At 41.7% G+C, this 20,000-nt stretch overlaps 1 long non-coding RNA gene across 1 annotated transcript in view; it reads right to left on the bottom strand.

Annotated features, from left to right (window-relative positions):
• LOC306872868 overlaps window positions 1–20,000 on the bottom strand; it is a 147,638-nt gene that overhangs the window by 35,491 nt on the left and 92,147 nt on the right. The gene's annotated exons all lie outside the window — the stretch shown is intronic.

The raw sequence follows: 20,000 nt of genomic DNA, 5'->3' as shown, positions 1-20,000 counted from the left end.
TCTACCCCAACAACAAACCTTATGTTACAAAGGAAGTGAAGGACTGCATCAACAGGAAGCATCAGGCACTTAAGAATAAGGATCATTTACAACTTAAATCTGTACAAAAGGAGTTGAACCAGAGGCTGAAAGAGGCAAAAGAACATCATAGGGGTCTGATGGAGGAAACCTTTCAAACTATGAACTCTAAAAGATTATGGGACACAATGAAAAAAGCAACTAATATGAAATTAACAAGGTAACACTTTAGAATACTGTTCCATCATTAATGAATAACTACACAAGAACGCATGAGTAATGCAATATTAGCACTCTAGTAACTATTAGTAACTAACAAGAAACTCTGATTAATTAATTAGTAAGTAATAGTGCTTAGTCAAATGTGGTAGTTCATTATTAGCTAATCAGTAACTATTATTTTTTTCATACCTCCCTAAGAACTACTGTATACAGGTTCATAATTAATATGAATAACACATAATGAATAATTAATTCTAAAGTAAAGGTCATGGTAACCCACTAGTAATGACACAAGTATTACCAAATTCTTCAGAAGGAATTACTAATTATTTGGATCAGTATTCTAAAGTGAAGATCATGATATCTCCCTAGAAACGACTGAAATCATTGTAAGCTTTTGAGAGTGTTGTAAAGCATTGGATAGTAATTATTCAGGTGTTACTACATCCTTCTAAAGGAATTACTAATTGTTTGGATCAGTATTCTAAAGTGAAGATTGTGATAACTCCCTAGAAATTACTGACGTCAGTGTAAACTTTTAAGGTTTTTGTAAGGTTTTGGTTAGTAATTAATTTTGCTAGATTTGGTAACACTTAAATCATAACTAGTGGGATCTTCACTTTAGAATACTGATCCAAATAATTAGTAGTTTCTTCAGAAGGATGTAGTAACACTTGAGTCATTACTATCCAAAACCTTACATATATCTCAAAAGCTTTAAATCACATCAGTCAATATTAGGGAGTTATGATGCTTTTCACTTTAGAATACTGATCCTAGTAGTTAGTAGTTCCTTTAAAATAATTAGATAATTCTTGAGTTATTACTAGTGGGTTACCATCATATTCATTTGAGAATTAATTATACATTATGCATAATTCACATTAATTATGAACCTGTATACAGTAGTGCTTAGTAGTTCTTCAGGATATATAAAACAAATAGTAGTTATTGATTAGCTAATAGTGAACTACCAGTTTAAACTGAGCGCTATTACTTACTAAATCACTAATCATAGTTTCTTGTTAGGTAATAGTAGTTACTACAATGTTTATAGTGCATTAGTGACTTGTTCCTGTAGTTATTCATTAACAAAGGATCAGTATTCTAAAGTGTTACCATTAACAAAGAAGTCCTTGCATGTTACAGATGAACTGGCAAAAGCAAATGAATTGAATTACTTTTTTGGGAGGACAATTATGATTTCTCTGCTGAATGTGATTTGGTGCTTGATAGTATTGCTACTGATGATGCTGATAGGTTGGTGATTGACCCTAAGTGTCAGTTCCCCAGTCCTGTTCACATTATATACTAATGAATGTACATGTAGTACTTTTAATAATTACATGATTAAGTTCTCTGACGATACAGTTATTTTAGGTCTCATATCGGAAACAGGAGGTTCAGAACTTTGTTCAGTGGTGTGATAAACATTTTCTTAGTATTAATACAAAAAAAAACAGTGGAGATGATGTTTGACCCCAAATCCATTGGTGACCACTTACCAGTGGTCATTAATGGTCAGAATATAGCCCAGGTGGACTCTTGCAGATATCTGGGCATTCACATTGATAATAAACTGACATGGAGTGTCCAGGTTGAAAATGTCTGCATTAGGGTCCAACAGCGATTGTATTTTCTTCGCAGGTTGAGGGTCTTTGGCGTTAACCAGAAAGTGCTGCTTCTCTTTTATCATGCTGTAATCGAGAGCATGTTGCGATACGGCATCTCAGCCTGCTTTGGAAAGCCCAGATTATGCAGCTAATACAGAGAGCCATGAAAATGATGGGAGTTAAGCAGTATCCCACACTTCAGGCTCTTTTTGAAGAAACAGTTTCTATATTGGCTCAAAAACTTATTTCAGATCCCACTCATGTCCTTCACTCTGAGTACCAGCTTCTTCCCTCGGGAAGGCGTTTCAGAAAGTGTAGGCTTAACCCTTTTAAGAACTCTTTTGTCCCACTGTCTATTAAAGCATTAAATTATATGTTAGCTAGAGGTTAATTTTTTTATTTTTTTTTTCCTTTATGGATGAAAAACATGATGATTATAGGTTCATGAACTTGAGATGATTATAGTTGTGTTGCACAATAGGTAGGGAGCAGTTCAGTGGTCCACTATATATCGTGGGGAGGGCAGAGAGGGGTTGCTGTAGGTATTAAATGTACGTAGTATGTTATTTGTGTAAAACAGCAGATATCGCATTGTATGTGTCCAACTCAAATTTCCTTCGGGACAATAACGTTTCTTATCTATCTTATCTATCTAGACTTTCATGCTTTTTTTCTTTTAGAAATATAACACAAGGTTCTGATGGTTCTGGAGTGCCATTAAAGTTAGGCCACTGTTACTAGATCTTTAGCATCTCATTTATTCTGTAAATGGCATACATCATTAATGAGCTGAATAGTGGCTCTGTGATGTTTAATTGAGGATCTGTTCAATTCCATGAAGATGTTGCTTCTTCCAGCTGAAGAATAAAACCAATCTTTCTTTTAGTCGTGGGTGAAAATCTCCATAAAAACTAACTAGATTAAATTAGTAAAGACTTCTCATTTAATCTACCCTTTATATTCATTGTGACATCGCTTCACTTCACATTACAGCATTCACACACACTTCAGATGAAGAACGTGTGTGAGAGTGTGTGTGTGTGTGTGTGTGTGTGTTTTTGTGTCTGTGTGTGAGTGTGTGTGTGTGTGAGATCTGCTGGAGGAACCCACAGAAACTCTTCAGATGATTGCAGTCAAATTCTCTTCAGTTAATTCAGAGCTTTGCTGTGAGAATCAGAGAAAGAAAGATTTGCTGGCTTACGATGAGAATCCAGATCAAACGCTGACTGTCTGACTGTAGATATAACAAACTCAACTAACTAGTAGGTTAACTAGTGTCAGATGCTGGTGTGTAGTTGCTGTCACTTCTTGGATGTGGCTAATTATTTCTTTGTGTGACTAAATCATCTTGATTTGAACAGATACGGTGAATGGTTATTGTAATGAATAAATGGCCAAGTGTTTGATCCGAGGAGAGTGTGTAGATCTTCTGAGTGTGTGTGTGTGTGTTTGTGCACGACAGAAACCTCGCTCGTGATCGATAAGCGCTCCAGCTTCATCCTCATCAGACTCCTCTAAAGATCATCTGCGTGTGACCTTTGGGCTCTTCCGCAGTTCCTTCACGGGGTTGACCTTTGTGACCTTTGAGCTGCTGTTAGCGTGCAGACGCTTCATGGCAGGAACGTGAGGGGAATCATCGCCACTCTTCTCAAACTGATGCTCTCGCTCCGTGTGTTTGCCTGGCTTTCCTGTGCAAAGATTCCTGAACACATACAGTCACTGGAGACACAAAACAACACAAAATATCAAATGAAGTGAGTTTATGATTCAAACAAGAACAAATATCTGCCGTTGGAGTCAGAAAGCTGAAATGAATTCAAAGGGAAACAAGTTAATTTTTTTTGTCCTCACTGACGGATGTTATAGTATAGCAGTAAATGTATTGATTTAAGGACATTTGTCCTGGAAAACAAGACACACATACTGCGGAAAGAGTTTTTTTGCAAACAGCATTTTGCCCGTATTTTCTTATGAGCTCATATGAACAAATACATTAAATATCACATAATTTCATCTGAAATCTGAAACCACGTCAAAAACAGCTCAGCTGCTCAAATCTCCACGCTCGTGTGTGTGTGTGTGTGTGTGTGTGTGAGACAGTGAACCATCTTCACGAGGCTCTCAGTAAAGCGCGAGTCTGCTCTGAAGGCAGTATAAAGGTCTGAATCATTGATGAGGGTCGTGCTGTAATCCAGTACAGTCTGATAAGATCAGCGTCCTTCTGTCTCTACCGAGACGCCATCATGAGTCCAGCTCACTGTTCACTCTCTCACGAAACACAGAATCTGGACGCGGGAGTGTTGAGAAACACATGAGCCGTATATTAATAGTGAGTGTGTGTTTCAGGTCATGAACTCTCTTCAGTGTGATCGATCAGAATGTTCCAGACCAGCTGAGGCCAAACTCTGCAGAGCTTCCAGTGGATTCATCTGCTCTGGCCCTGAGTGTAAAGAGAAGCAGTGCCGAGTCGTAATTATTACCACGAGCACAATCACTCTTTCCCTTCGTCCAGTTCCTTGTCTTTCTCTTCCTCTTCTTTTATTTGCGTTCAGTGGGATTTTTTATTTATCAGAAACTTTTCTTCAGAGACTGGAGAGCATCACAGTTGGCTCTTTCTTCTGCGGTTTAACGCCGGTTCCTTCGTCACGAGCAGTGCTGAAGGTGACTTTGCTCTGAGCTGTGCTCTCTAAGGTCCTGTAGCGGCTGCAGTGCGTTTAATCCGGGAATAGGGGAAGGGTGGGAATGAAACCGATACAGCAGAACAAAAGCTGGAGTGTCTCTGGCAGCTGTGTTCCGGCGGGACGCCACTGTTTGCTTAGCGAAGTCTGCAGTTAAGTAGATCGGGGAGCCGGGCCGCTCGCTAATTACAGAACAAATTAAAAAGAGGAAATGTATTTTAGTTGAGATCCTTCCTCTGAGCGCTGCAGAAAGAAAAGAGTGGATGTGAAAATACAATCTGAAAATGAGAGAGCGATATCAAAGCGCTCCCTCGCTCCCCGACGCAATTACCCGCTATTCTCCTTCATTAGCGTTAACTGATGTCGCTCGAGACGTGTGCGACCTCTGACCCCAGATCGGCTCAGGCTCTGACCAGAAAGCATTGGACAGAACTTTGAGCAAATTATGAGATCGCCGTTATAACGTGAACCCCTTAGCATTGTGTCCAACAATCAGTAATTCATTTTACAATTCAAACAACATTAACAGAGGTTTAATTCATGGTCTGAAATGACCTTTAAATCATCAAAAAGATTTCTAATTCTAACATTTTTCATTCGTTTTATTTGAACTACATTTCTAAACATGAATCAAATGAACAATTGACAATATGTCTATTCATTCTTTATGTTTGAATAATTTAACATAAGTTATATATATAAGTTAACAGAGCGACCCCAAACAACTCGTGCAGAGCTGAATTAGGACAATACCCACTATTAATTAATATTGAAAAGAGAGCTGTGAGATTCCAGCAGCAGCTGAAGTGCAGTGATCCAGCTCTTACCAGACTGAAGCCCTGCAGAAGAGTGCTTTTACAGCTGCTACCCTAACCAGCACAGCACCATCCGGCCCAACCAAATCACAACTACTAAAATACCAAAGCAGATGGAGCTGTATTTACACCTGAAAAGAGACTACAAACCAGCAGAATACCTGAGCTGTGTGAAAGATCACAAATGAAGAAAGACACTAACGAAGTACAGACTGAGTGATCACTGTCTGGCTATAGAGAGAGGACGACAGCCACGAGAACAGAGCCTGTGTTCACTGTGCTGCAGAAAGAGCTGGAAACAGAGGAACATTTCTCACTGCACTGTGATTACTATCACAACATCAGAGCTGCACATTTCAACTAATTACAACTAATTAAACCACATTTTATGGCAGTACCAAATGCAGAAAAATTAAGTCACATTTTAGGAGAAAATTCCAAAATGATCAGAACAGCAGCAAGATATGTATCAGCCTGCCACAAACTAAGACTATCAGCCAGTGGACAAAACTGGAGCAAGAGCACTTCTTACATGTTTTTGTTTGTTTGTTTTTTAAACAATATCTTCAATATTTGTCTCGTTTATAGAAAAGAAAGAAAGAATACATGTACCTATTTACTTAATTATTTTACAGAGGTATTCTTGTTCCATGTATTATATAACCGTTTGTTCCTTATTCATGTAATGGACAATGCTTTGGCAATACTGTACAAGTCATGCCAATAAAGCTCATTAGAGGGAGAGAGAAGGAATTTTAATTTTAACAAAACGTTTATTATAAAAAAACTATTCACAATACACTCCTACAACACTAAAAAACGTGTATATATTTATGTAATACATAAAGAAAAATCACAATGTAAAACTCAATTCACCCTCAAAAACAGAGCACAAATTCTTGTTACAACACCAAGTACATTCAAAAGTAACAAAATCATCAATAGACTTAAAGAAAATCAACCAAAACTCTTGATTTCACCAAGTTAGAAAGCACAACTACTATGTTCTGATTTACATTCTGTTCTATTTTCTTTTTCCTGCTTGCATAAATGGCCGGTTTTGCTTAGCTTAGAACAAAATTCAGAAGTTGACAAACAAATCTTTTTTCCTCACATATTTGAACCTAAAAATAAACGCCTCCAGAGAAAAGGTCTCATTACAACTCCTAAAAACATTACTTACAGCTAAAAATAGAGGTAAACATTTACAGACAACGACAAACAAGGATAAGAGTATTTGGGATTAGAAACACGGAAACCTACAATTTAGTCTGTTAACAAACCTATTTCAGTTGTTTTAAGGGCAGCTTGCCATTTCATGAGCTACTGTGTAACCAAATGAATAGACCTGATTCCCAAGCGTTGAGCTAATGCTACTTCATTCCTAAAATCCAGCCCAACAATGTTCAGGAGCTGACTCTGAGTAATAACGCTGTGCTTAATCAACAACCTGCTAAGTCCAGGAAAAAAGGAACTGTCCGTTAAATCCAACCGAGAGCCATAGATTGAATGAATGAAGAGTGTCGATTTTCTGATCGTCGAACAACAAAGAGACTCCAAACCTTAAAGATGTTCCTAAAATTGGTAACATGGATGTGTCCAGTTTTAGGGGGTCCATCAAAAAAAGTGCTTTGTCCAGCCCTAACCCTGCAGAGCTACGTAGCAGCAGGCATGAAACAGCAGGCCAGCTAAAATCTGACGGTCCATCCAACAGTCTTTGCACAAACTGCAGACGAAAGGTTGCAATGCTTTGGAGATGTATGAGTCCTTGACCACCTTCCTCCTTAGGCAAAAACAATATATTCTGTGAGACCCAATGTAATCTAGCCCAAAAAAAGTCCACCAAGACAGCCTGTATTTTTTAAAGCAACTGCAAAGGAGGATCTACACAGGCAAACTTATGCCATAAGGAAGACGCCACCAAATTATTAACAGTTAAAATGCGTCCTCTATATGACAATTTTGGAGACGACAAACTTTTGTCCTTTGACTTTTTCAACTGACCCTTCCCAGAACTTCCCACGAATGACTCTGTTTCATTTCCAAACTGAAAAAAAAACCTTGACGGTACATCCGTTTCATTTACACTTCGAAAACGTGACCTGACCAGAGCACCTTGTGCTTTAACCTCTAATAGGTCAGATAACTGAGTCTTCTTAATTTTTATAAGAGACTCCACATCACTATGATTTCCAGGCAAGTGAGCCAATTCTTGCAGTCCAAGATCAGGGTTACCTCTCTAGTGACGTTCTGAGAGTATTGTTGACAAAATTGTTTTATCTGGGCTTTCCCAAAATCCCATTGCTGTAGTGTTCCAAAAGAGTTCTTTGTAGTTTTAAAAACATCCTAAAAAGATTTAAAGCTTTCTTTAAAACACTTATCATCCAATAAAGGAGTATTGATGTGCCAATAAGCACTCTTTGGCTTAATAGAGTTTAAAAAGATACAGCACTGCACTACACTATGATCTGAAAGACATGATGGGGTAATAAAACTCTTCTTAGCAATACTACTGTGATGTTTAAAAACATATCTAGTCTTGCCAATGAAATCATGTTATCACGAACATGAGTGTATTGTTTTGTTCTCCATTAAGCTGTCTCATTAAGACGTTGACGAGAAGGTAAATGGGGTTCAATATGATTTCTATCTAAGCTGGCCTCTGTGCAATTAAAATCACCACCCAAGAATAAATATTCATCAACACCAACATTTTGCAAAACAGAGCACAAAGTATTTCAAAATAACATTCTTTGAACAGCTGAAGTTGGTATATACACACAAATAAAAACAAAAGAGGCTCTTACTTTCAAAAGTCTACATTTAATAACCTCTTTAACCTGATAAGAGCGCAGGCTGAAACTCTTAGCAAAAATAAGAGCAACTCCACCACTAAGTGAAGTATTGTGACTTAAGACAGCAATCCCACTCCGTTCTACTGCCCAATCAGCAGCATTATTAAAATCAGCATGTGTCTCTTGTAACAGAGTAACATCAGTCTTTTTTTCCTGTTGAATTACTTCAAATAATTCAGCTCTTTTCTGCATATCTCTAGCACCATTCAAATTCAGAGTGGTAACATGACACATACTTAAAGAAAAGAGAAAAAAACAAAAAAAAAAACATGGAATTAGGCTCATTGCTCAGCTCAGAGTTAAGTTTTCTCACTATTTTTTCAGCCGATAGACCTCTTTATTTGTAAAGCAGCCCTGCATCATGAAACACTTAGTTTTCTCAACAAATTGTTTTATGTCAGGAAAGTATTCATTAATACGTACTCCTCTCTTATTTTAGAAGCTCCAAGGAACAGTTTAATGTGATCTACCTCATAATGACGTCCAGAGAAATCACTCTGAGAAAGACTAACACTTGAATCGGAGGATTCACTATCACTTTCCATTTCATCCTTATCACTTAACTCCGTTATATCGACTTTCCTTGAATGGCTAACAATCTGAGCTTTACCAGACTTCTTCCTCTTTAATAGGACTTTAAAACCGGACTGCTGTTTCCATTAGAGTGTCATCATATATATACATCACAGTAGATTGCAGGTCTCAATAACGGCTACCTCCGCCTAAGCATTAGACACTTCTACACCAAAAAACATGTTTTCAGGTGCTAATTCTTTAGTTACCGTGATCAGAGGTAAATTACCATAATTTTTGTCCTCCACTGCTCGTAACCCTGATACACACGGAGCCTCGTCTGAGGGTCCGGCTTCATCGGGTGCAGCGTTAACCATCACATCACTTCTACCAGCGCCTACGTCACCAACAGCTGACGGGTTGTTCGAGTTTTTTGTGCGACAAGCACTGATTAAATGACCAGATTGCCCACTATTAAAACACTTAATTTTGTCAGTTGTTGCGTAAATAATTTAAGCATACTCATCAGTCCGAAAGTGCAAAGACACATCTAAATCAGCATCGTCATTCATGATCATATAAACGAAACGCTTAAACGAAACAAAATGTTTAATAAGGGCTATGCACTGCTGATAGGGATCTTTTTAATGGGAGAGACCAGTTTGCCGTAACGAGACAAAGCTTTAACTAATATCTCATCACTTAAGAATGGTGGTACATTGAACAATGTGACTTTCTTTGGTGTAGAAAGGGGAAGCACAGGGGTAAAAACCTCATCAACAACTATCCCTGCCTCAACTAGTTCATTAGCCTTATTAACAGTGCTAAGAAATATAACAATATCACTATTCATCCTACTTTCATGCCCAGTAACCTCACCCATTGCCAGGCAGCATTTCTCCACACTAATTGTGGACACCACTTTCACTCCATGATGCCAGGTCAGTGAACTCAAACAGTGCGAGCACGGGCCGTCATTATATTCCTCAGCAATGATGTTAAAATGGCTGTTTTTGAAGTAATTGTTTGTAGAGAGTCTTGATCGATAATTAATTGAAATACATGATATAATTAATTCAAATAAATATAGTCTTACCGCACTATTTCATCTCCGTGTCTGATTTCAAGCTAGCAGAATGCTAGCGTTAACGAGCCGTAACTAACGAAAATAACTGTTATTTTTACTCATTCGGTCAAATATTGCGCTACAAAGAGCAAGACAAGTTTTAACTTGTCAATAACTTGGCAAATGACCATGGAATAAGCTTTGCATCAGGTGGTTCTTTGCCTCCACATTGTGCATTTAAAATCATTTAATGCACGGCTAGATCACTTATATGAACTTGATTGATTATCACTTATACAGGTCCTTTTCAAAAAATTAGCATATTGTGATAAAGTTCATTATTTTCTGTAATGTACTGATAAACATTAGACTTTCATATATTTTAGATTCATTACAACACAACTGAAGTAGTTCAAGCCTTTTATTGTTTTAATATTGATGATTTTGGCATACAGCTCATGAAAACCCAAAATTCCTATCTCAAAAAATTAGCATATTTCATCCGACCAATAAAAGAAAAGTGTTTTTAATACAAAAAAAGTCAACCTTCAAATAATTCTGTTCAGTTATGCACTCAATACTTGGTCGGGAATCCTTTTGCAGAAATGACTGCTTCAATGCGGCGTGGCATGGAGGCAATCAGCCTGTGGCACTGCTGAGGTGTTATGGAGGCCCAGGATGCTTCGATAGCGGCCTTAAGCTCATCCAGAGTGTTGGGTCTTGCGTCTCTCAACTTTCTCTTCACAATATCCCACAGATTCTCTATGGGGTTCAGGTCAGGAGAGTTGGCAGGCCAATTGAGCACAGTAATACCATGGTCAGTAAACCATTTACCAGTGGTTTTGGCACTGTGAGCAGGTGCCAGGTCGTGCTGAAAAATGAAATCATCTCCATAAAGCTTTTCAGCAGATGGAAGCATGAAGTGCTCCAAAATCTCCTGATAGCTAGCTGCATTGACCCTGCCCTTGATAAAACACAGTGGACCAACACCACCATCACTGACTGTGGGTACTTGACACTGGACTTCAGGCATTTTGGTATTTCCCTCTCCCCAGTCTTCCTCCAGACTCTGGCACCTTGATTTCCGAATGACATGCAAAATTTGCTTTCATCCGCTGAGCAACAGTCCAGTGCTGCTTCTCTGTAGCCCAGGTCAGGCGCTTCTGCCGCTGTTTCTGGTTCAAAAGTGGCTTGACCTGGGGAATGCGGCACCTGTAGCCCATTTCCTGCACACGCCTGTACACGGTGGCTCTGGATGTTTCTACTCCAGACTCAGTCCACTGCTTCCGCAGGTCCCCCAAGGTCTGGAATCGGTCCTTCTCCACAATCTTCCTCAGGGTCCGGTCACCTCTTCTCGTTGTGCTGCGTTTTCTGCCACACTTTTTCCTTCCCACAGACTTCCCACTGAGGTGCCTTGATACAGCACTCTGGGAACAGCCTATTCGTTCAGAAATTTCTTTCTGTGTTTTACCCTCTTGCTTGAGGGTGTCAATGATGGCCTTCTGGACAGCAGTCAGGTCGGCAGTCTTACCCATGATTGCGGTTTTGAGTAATGAACCAGGCTGGGAGTTTTTAAAAGCCTCAGGAATCTTTTGCAGGTGTTTAGAGTTAATTAGTTGATTCAGATGATTAGGTTAATAGCTCGTTTAGAGAACCTTTTCATGATATGCTAATTTTTTGAGATAGGAATTTTGGGTTTTCATGAGCTGTATGCCAAAATCATCAATATTAAAACAATAAAAGGCTTGAACTACTTCAGTTGTGTTGTAATGAATCTAAAATATATGAAAGTCTAATGTTTATCAGTACATTACAGAAAATAATGAACTTTATCACAATATGCTAATTTTTTGAAAAGGACCTGTATTAACTTTTACATGCAGTGCCACTCATCAATGTCAGTTCCAAAACAGTGGACCAATCAGAAGACCCTGGAGGCGGGCCAGCGCTGCGAGATTTAGTTTACAATAGAAGATTGGCATGGCAACTTTTGTGTTTGACGGCAACATGGCAGAGTAGGAAAACTTCCTTTTTACAATAAAACAGAAATGTGACTTTTTTTCACAAGACGTCCTAATTTCAAGCAATGTGTGCTTTGATTTCAATTGTTTGAAATATTCTACAAATAGCGCTGTTTAGACACTTCAGGACGCGGAGAAGGGGGAAGCGAGTCGGAGCGCTTGTGAAGCTCAGACAGTGTTGATTTCGAATACCATTGCCTAGCATCCATCTGGCTAATCTCCCCTCTCTACCCAACAAAACGGACGAACTCCTTCTGCTTTCCTGGTTTAACAAGAACTTTTCAAACTCTGCTGAACTGTGTTTCACGGAAACCTGGCTGAACGACGCCATTCCAGACAGCGTGTTACATCTGCCTAATTTCACGCTGATCAGAACAGATAGCGACGCGGAATCAACGGGGAAATCATGCAGCGACAGGACGTGCTTTTACATCAATGAGAGGTGATGTACAGATGTAACTGTGTTAAAGAAGATGTGCTGTTCAGAACGCTTTTCATCAACTGTAAACCTTTCTATTCGCCACGGGAGTACTATCTGTGTCCTGTCCTGTTGGTGTAATTCTGTCACACTGTGGAGCTACTGTCACTAAAACAAATTCCTCGTATGTGCAAACATACCTGACATTAAAGCTAATTCTGATTCGGATTCTGATAACCATAATTAGTTTTGTTTCCTTCAGTTATTTTAAAATCATAAAGATTAGAATGTTTATGTTAGAAAATAAAAAAAATTAGTTGTTTACTTGCTGGCTTGGATCTTGTGCTCGGAGCTAAATGCCATGAACAAGGAGGAACGAATTTGGAGGAGGCTGTGATAATTGCAGGTCGGTGTGAGAAGGCTCGAGATGCAATAAATTACATGACGTTTAATGCTGCAGGAAGCACTAATGATGGAGGAGCTGTGGCTGCTGTTTATTCTGTGACTGACAATGGAGGACTGTACAGAGCTGTGGATCGATTGACTGAGGAAATTAGCGATATGTGTATGGAATTTAGGTGCTTGGGCGATGAAAATCAAAAACTGATGGCCAGAGTGAGTTCTAGACCAACGGACGAGTGGGATGGAGGCCGCTCTCAGTTTAATGGAAGGTGCCAGTGTGTCTGTGGGGGTCGAGGATGTCAGTACGTGTCTTTGATAGCACTCGGAGAGGATGCTCACCTGAGAGGAAATTCCAGCACTGTGATGAGTGTACATCAGGTATGGATGGAACGACTATGAGGATGATTCGAGAAAGTGGGGAGTGCGCTTCATGTCACCTAGCAGAGAGGAGTGCCACTACCAGACGGAAAACAGACTGTAGCTGAAACAAGAACTGAGCATGTATTTCATGTGCAAAGAGAAACCACACAGACGGTGTTGCTGGGTTGGGATTTTCTGTTTGAAAAATCATTCCTTACTGTACCTCATTAAATTTTGAAAAGTTTGAAAGTTGCACTGTCAGGCTTGCTGTTGGAATTCCATGACATCTTCAGCTCCTCCAAACAGAATACTGGCAAATGTAAGCTGGTGAAACATTACATAAGAATGAGTGAGTAGGCTCCCATCAAACTGTGTGCACATCACGCACATGGTCACTGCAACCACCCAGATTCAGTCCGTATCCAGATCAGATGGTGGATCAGCACCTAGATATGACCTCTACAGCCCTGAACATCAGCGGAGACCAGGACAACTAGATGAGCCCCAGAGACTGATCCCCAGTGAAGACCCTGTCTCCTAGACAGCCATCGGGACAAGACCTCAGGAACCAGACGAGTCCTTTGCACAATCTGACTCTGCTTTAGCCTAGATTTAAACTGATTTTGTCTGGCCAGAGGAGAATGACACTATTTCGACACACTATTTCCCCTCTGGGCATCGCCAGTTGTTTTGGTGAGTAAGAAGTGTGGCATTTTTTGTGGATTACAGACGTTTAAACAGTTACTATTAAAGATTCTCATCATCTGCCCGGAGTAGACGACACACTGGACACACTGGCAGGTGCTGCCTGGTTCAGCTGAAGTTGTGGAGGAGAACGAAGAAAAGATGGCTTTTACAATGGGACAGGACCTCTGTCAGTGGCGATTTATGCTGATGGGCCTTTCCAACGCCCCGGGCATATTTCAGTGTTTGATAGAGCTGGTCCTCAGAGGGCTCCCGTGGCACATCTGCATGGTATACCTTGATGATATTTTGATTTACAATAAAACCTTTGAGGAACACCTGTCCAGCCTCAAAGAGGTGTTTTCGAGAATCCAATCAGTAGGGTTGAGACTGAACCCACGCAAATGCCACCTTGCCAGAGATCATATAGTCTTCCGGGGCCATGTAGTTTCTCAAAAGGGTCTTCAGCCCGACCCCAAGAACACAGAGAAAGTTTTGAACTGGCCAGTTCCCCGTTTTCCTCCTGAGGTGAGAGCCTTTGTGGGACTATGTTCTTATTACAGACACTTCATCAAGGACTTTTCAAAACTTGTTGCGCCACTGAACCAACTCATTGGTAAAAATGTGCCCTTTGTGTGGAACTCTGCGTGCGAACAATCCTTTAACCACCTGAAAAATGTTGTCGTGATATTGCCTGACTTCAGTGTGCCCTTTAAAATCTACACTGGCTGTTGTTGCAGTTCTCGCGCAGGACAGAGATGGGTGTGAACATGTGGTGGCATATGCCAGCCGGGCATTGAATTCCACACTGAAGCACTGGTCCACATTTGATCATGAGTTGTGGGCTGTTGTGTGGACAGTAAGGGAATTCAAGCACTGCATTGGACTTGCCTCATTTATCATTATCACAGACTATCGACCACTCTTAGCGCTTCGGCGAATGTCCATTGATGATGACCCAAGAGGGAGAAGAGCGAGATGGATCCTGGAGCTTGATCCGTTGAATTGGGTCATTGTACACAAGGATGGACAGCATCACAAAAACGAGGACACACTTTCTCGCTGCCCTGAGACACCTGACACAAATGTGGCAGAGGATGGATTTAAAGTGGCGCTGCAAGTGAATGTGGTGAGTTGTAATCAAACAGGCACTGACATTCAATGTTCCTCTGTAGTCCCTGATTCTGCAGGTGATGCAACTGTGGAGAACTCACTTGACATTTCAGACAGCATGTCTCCCATTAATGCTTTGTCCCACAGTTTATCAGACATTAGAGCTATGCAGAATGTTGACCCTGACATTAAGACTGCTTTGAGCTTGGTACGACATGCCCAGAGACCATCCAGGAGAAAATTACAAGGAACTTCTCAGTGCTTACGGAAGCTTTGGACTGAGTTCAACCCTCTTTCTGTCATTGATGGACTGTTATGCCGCTCAGTTTGCTGCCCCCTCACAAGTAAACCTGCAGTCCAAATTGTTGTTCCCTCTGCACAAATTTCTGACATTCTTTTGCAATTGCATGGTGCCCCAGCTTCTGCCCATTTCTCTGAAGAAGACAATTTGGGAACGGGTGAGACAATTTTGGTACTGGCCTTCCATGGACAGGGACATCAAGAACTGGTGTGAGCAGTGTGAGTCGTGTCAGACACGGCGCAGTCCTGTTCCAGCCCACCTTGTGCCAATGGCTGGATCCCATACAGTGCGGCCATTTGAAAGAGTGGCGATGGCCATCTTAGAGCTGCCTGTGACTTCAAAGGGAAATCGGTATGTGCTTGTTGTCGATGACTGCTTCACTAAATTTGTCAATTTGTATCCCTTGTCTAATCAGTCAGCACAGACAGTAGCACATTGTCTGTTTGATGACTATGTTCTACTTCATGGCATTCCAGAGACTTTGCATTCGGACCATGGTTGCCAGTCTGAGGCGGCGTTGGTTCAGACTCTCTGCTGTCTTCTGAACATTAAAAAGACTCGCACCATGCCATACCATCCTCAACCGCATGGCATGGTTGACCGCTTTAATCGAACTCTGATTGATCAATTGGCTAAGATACTTTTGACTTATGGAGGGGAATGGGACGATTATGTGAAGCATGTGGCATTTGCTTACAATACAATGACTTACTCCAGCACTCATTTCACGCCTTTTTTCTTGACCCACGGTCAGGAAGCACGTGTTCCCGCTGAAGTGCTGTTGCCCACTCGTGCTCTTGACTCTCAGATATCAGTATACCATGCTGAGTTTGTTTCCTCCTTGCTGACAAAACTGAAATCTGCCTTTAGCAGTGCACGGATGCACAGTGAGGCAGCTCACGACCGTCAAAAACTGTACCATGATGTTGGCTTGCGTCACCGGCCTTATGATAGGTGCCATGATGTGGCTCCACAACCCGGTGGAGAGCCGCATGAAGCTGGCACCCCATTGGAAGGGACCTTATAAAATTGTGCAATTCATGGACTCATGACTTGGGTGAACTGGGACTGACTTATTGGATTGTAAACCCTTTTGACGCTGGTGAGAGGGTACAGGTAGCGCATTATAATAGGGTGTGGCCATATACATTACCTGTTTCTTCCCTGTCACAAATCTGTCAGATGTTCCAGATTCGCAGCCGGAGTCAATTCCCCTGGGGTCTGAAGTTTCTGATGGAGAGAAGTTTGTTTCTCCCCAGAAAGATCTGAGCACTTTGTCTGACTCACAATGATCAGTTAAGGAGTCTGAGCCAAGTGTTAGTAAGACTGGGAGAGTTCATAGACCTCCTGGCCATTTAAAGGATTTTGTTCTGTACTGAAATAACTTTGCCTCCGTGTATGGGAGAGGGTTAGTAAGAATTTGTTCTATTTCTATTTCTGAGCCTGTTGTTTCTATACAAAAACAAAGAACAAAGGTTTGAAAACTGAGGAAAAGTTACAGTGTAAACTAAAAAAAGACAAAGATGGAAAGAGAAATGAGTTCAAACAAAAAGCTACATATATATTTATATAGGGGGGGGGGGGGGGGGGGGGGTGTTGTGTTCTATTAATAGGCTTATTGCCATCATGTTAAAAATGTGCTCTGTACTTTTTGTGTCTTATTGTACACAGTTTAATTTTTTCTTACTGTTGACCTTGTTACTCTGGCACATAAGCGGGGACGTTTATTTTGTGAGGGGACGTATGTAACAGACTTTATTTGATTCTATCATGTTGCACTAATTCTGAATGTACTGGTGCTTGTTGTGTGTGTATGTGTGTGTATTTAATGCATTTAAAATTGAAGAGTACAGATTTTCTAATTTATTGTGTCATCATCGTACAGTCTACACACGTCGTACCCAATGATCTTATATGATTACTAAAATCGCACAGTGTGTCTCGGGCTTTAAATGTCGCCAATCAAATGAGGTTGCGTTTGGTGATCACATGAGCAGGAGTCTTGTGATCAGTGTCTGTTAATCGTAATCGGACTCGGACTCTGTGGTGACTACAAAATTACAAAAAATTAATGTAATTGTGATTAAATTACAAAATCATAACTGACCCACCCGATAGTACAGGGTGAGATTTGACAAAGTTCTCTGTGTTAACATCATTAGGAATCATTACCTTTACTGCAGAATGCTTTAACAACGTATACAACTCTGGAGTTAAAAGTCAGCATGTGTATAAACCGAACCAAGTCTGCAGTAGCGTAAGTGTTCACTGTTAGCTGATGTTAATCAGCACAATAATAAAGTATGAATGAACGGAAACCAACCTTAATAAAACATTGGATGCCTAATGGAACCGGCTCTGCACTGCACTTTCCATTATTTATCAAATCACGTGAAGTATATGAAATGGAAATCTTTGTTTTCCTTCACACACACACACACACACATTGTGAATTGTGGGGACTCTCCATAGGCGTAATGGTTTTTATACTGTACAAACTGTATTTTATATCGCCCTACACCAACCCTACACTTAATCCTACCCTTCACAGGAAACTTGCTGCATTTTTACTTTCTCAAAAAACTCATTCTGTATGATTTATAAGCTTTTGTACCCATGGGTACCTCAATTTAGGTACCCACCATGATACAAGTCCCCATGAGTCTGTGTATTCAGGTTTGAGTCCCCACACTCTCATACACACACACACACATTCACTAACACTCACACACACACTCTCATACACACACACACTCTTTAGCTGTCCATCGTGTTCGATGATGACGCTTGCTCCAGGGATGTGGGTGGATTCAGCGACGTTGCCGCTAGTGCCACGTCACGTGGGCGTCGAGTCCGATCCTTGAGCCGCACACTCTTCCACAGATGGAGCAAGGGAAACCAGATACCGGGGGGTACCAGCCGCCCATTGGTGTCTCTTGATGTGTCTCTCGGATCGTCGTTCTTGGTTGGTTTGATGTATTTGAGAGACTGCAGTGGCACAGGTGACCTGCCAGGCTAACCTGTGGAGTGCCAGAGATTCGAGTTGCGTAAGGGGAATGTTCGCTCGCTTTAGGAGGTCCCTGGTGTAGTCCTTAAAACGCAGCGTTTGCCCTCCAGAGGACTACTTTGCGTCTATTAGTTGACTTTAGAGGACTTGGCGCGGCAGGCAGTGTTCAGGCATGCGTATGGTGTGCCCTAGCGAACGCAGGTGTTTTTTGGCCACTGCTGCTTCCATGCAGATTGATTCAATATTGCTGAGGATGACTGTGTGGGGGATTCGATCTTTCCAGGACAAGTTGAGGATCTTCTGTAGGCAGCGGATATGGAAGGCCTCTAGGTTGGTGATGTGCTGGCGGTATGGGGTCCATGAATCATAAGCCCCATAAAGCAGAGTGGAGAGACATACCGCGTTGTAAACAGCGACCTTGGTACTGACCTTCAGGTTACGGTTTTCAAAAACCCTGCTGCGTAGGTGTCCAAAAGATGATGAGGGTTTATTTATCCGGGTGTGTATTTCTGTGTCAAGGGAGCAGCATGAGGACAAAGTGGAGCCGAGGTAGGTGAAGTGGTCCACTGTTTTAAGTGGAATACCGTTTATGTGAAAACTGGGGAGTGTGGGGGCGGGGGTGGAGAGAAGGGACATGACCTCGGTTTTTTGAGTGTTAACCTGTAGGCCAAAAGATTGATACAGACTGGATATTTTATTAAGAGCGTGCTGCATAGAATCCGGGCTGTGGGCTAAGACGGCACAGTCATCTGCATACTGAAGCTCACAGATTTGGCGGGTCTTTGTCTTTGTGCGGGCCTGGAGTCCACGGATTTTGAAGAGGCTACCGTCAAGTCGGTATTCCACATGGATACCGTCTTCATGCCCCATGACACAATGGAAGAGGCAGGTGGTGGCAGAGAGGCGTATGTTAAAGAGCACCGGAGCCAAGACACAACCTTGCTTCACCCCAACGTTTACCGCGAAAGACTCAGACTGGAGTTCTCCCATGAGCACTCTGGCTTGCATCCCGTCATGTAGCTGCTGTAGGATGCTGAGAAACTTGGATGGCATTCCAAGTTTGGAGAGGTATTTCCAGAGCAGCTCACGGTTGATGGTGTCAAAAGCCTTACTAAAGTCGATGAAGGCTACATAAAGTTCTTTGTGCTGTTCTCGGCTCTTCTCCAGAGCATATGCACTAATGAGAGTGGCGAAGCGTTTCTTTGCCAGAGGAATGCGCCATGTCATTAGTCTTTCATTGATGCCGACAGGGGATTCCGGAATGCGTTGCAGCAGTTTAGACTTCCCCATGTAGTCTGGTCTCGCTGAGAGCTGCTATATCAATGTTATATCTTGCGAGCTCCAGGGCCACCAGTGCTGTCCTGCGGTGGGGGCTGTCAGGAGTTTCGGCCAGGTCCAGCAGTGTGAGAACGTTCCATGAAGCAATGCTTAGCTTATTTTTCACTTTAATTTTTCGACCGCAAGGGGGGATGCTCCGACGATTGCGACTTACCGTCCTGAGTGTGGGGAGCAGACAATTTTTAGACCACCTTTTCCAGGTCCTTCCCCATCACAGGGGTGAGCAGTGTGGGGCTGCTCAGTCGCAGTGGAAGCTGCCAAAAAGACGCACTGCTCCATCCCACAGTCCTAACGACCATCACTCCAATGCCGCCTGTGTGCATGGTTTGGCTAGACACTCCCAGCTACATGCTTGGCCTGTGCCCACCACCATTCCACATCGCCACAGGACTTTTTTCTTTTTTGGGGGGGGGGGGGGGGCAAGAAGCTTGCGCATAGGTAAGGATTAAGGTGGGGGTGGACCTCCAGTGGCATGAGAGAACCCGTGACGACCTTCGTCTGGCAGGAAGTTGCAAGGGGCTGCCAGTGGTCCGGTCAATTGGACTCCGCCTATGCCTGCCCCCAAGTGTAGGTTTG

The sequence above is a fragment of the Barbus barbus genome (genome assembly GCF_936440315.1).
Source record: "Barbus barbus genome assembly, chromosome: 7".
NCBI lineage: Eukaryota > Metazoa > Chordata > Actinopteri > Cypriniformes > Cyprinidae > Barbus > Barbus barbus.
The sequence above is the reverse complement of the archived record's forward strand: the minus strand, read 5'-3'. Positions and strand labels throughout refer to the sequence as shown.